At 45.7% G+C, this 1,212-nt stretch overlaps 1 protein-coding gene across 1 annotated transcript in view; it reads left to right on the top strand.

Annotated features, from left to right (window-relative positions):
- The window catches only part of LOC119581816 (procollagen-lysine,2-oxoglutarate 5-dioxygenase 1-like), a 123,695-nt gene that overhangs the window by 20,556 nt on the left and 101,927 nt on the right, over window positions 1-1,212 (top strand). The gene's annotated exons all lie outside the window — the stretch shown is intronic.

The following is a 1,212-nucleotide window of genomic DNA, read 5'->3' as shown; positions in this document are numbered from 1 at the left end:
AGAGTGATCACCGTTATTATCGCAATAGACATTATTGTTTTTATTTTCTCCATTCTCATCATCACATAATTAACAGTGAAAAGAGTGTAAAAAAACTTTTTTCCGTGAATTTAAAGAATGAGGTCATGGGTAAGGTTAAGCAGCCCCAGTAACCGACGCTATATTAACAGTGTCCTTCTAGAGCCACTTGCGTATTGTCAACCTCATAAAACAAGCTAAAACAGACACTGGCCTCCTGACGTCAACGGGTGAAAAGCTTTACCTTGGATCCACTGAATGAGAAACAATGCGCTATGTTCTTAATAATTTGCAAATAGCTAAATGCCAGAGGTTCTTCACTAGACTACTGTAGGTAACAGCATACTTGCCATAAGACACATTTGTCCTCTACGATGTGTACAGACATAAATTAAAGCTCTCTACGTCTTCGTTCAGAGCGAAACAGCGAAAGAAGCACAGGACGCAGCCCCCTCTTGGACCGGCGTCGGAAGTGTGTGTGTGGGGGGGGGGGCACAGCGGAGGGCGAAGCGGGGGAAGTCGCCATGCAAGGGATTAGCGGAAGGAGAGAATTCCCGTCGGGTTAGCGGCACCAAGGGGGATATCGACGCAGCTAATGGATACCGTGGCGATCACGTGCACAGGGGTCGCGCCAACCTCGGCTCCGTGAAGAGCTCGCGGGGCAGGGGACGCCGACCTCGCTGCAGGGATGGGATCTAGAACTGAGGAGAGAAGGCTGGGCTTGGTCCTCTCACCTTCCGATTCTTTTTTCTCTAATATGAAATCAAATATATTTATCTTTTTGTTAGAGAATGTGATCGTGTGGTCGCTGGAATGGTTGCTCGTGCGTGCGTTTACTGTCTTGCCTATCCGAGTATGTACGTGCGCCGGAACACGCATATCAGAGTGCACGGATGCGCGGATGTACGGTGCGGTACTTTATTGATCTTGATAAGAAGAGTCGCAGTACTTTTCTCTTCTTTGTTAACAAATCCATGCTGAACGCGCTGAGTAAGTACGCCTGGGAAATTTGTCCATTTCAAGCGTCACAAAAATGAGAAAAATGTGACCGGGAACAATATTTTTGTTGGTGAGAAGGATGCCTAAACAAACGATGATAATTAAAGACGAAGAGATAGAGACGTACGCTGATTTATTTGGATGTGTAGTATAAGGAAACATACTTGGTTTTAAATCATTACAGCATTGACTTAG

Source organism: Penaeus monodon, chromosome 15 (genome assembly GCF_015228065.2).
Source record: "Penaeus monodon isolate SGIC_2016 chromosome 15, NSTDA_Pmon_1, whole genome shotgun sequence".
NCBI classification, from domain to species: Eukaryota; Metazoa; Arthropoda; class Malacostraca; order Decapoda; family Penaeidae; genus Penaeus; species Penaeus monodon.
Note: the sequence above shows the minus strand (reverse complement) of the source record. Positions and strands in the feature narration are given on the sequence as shown.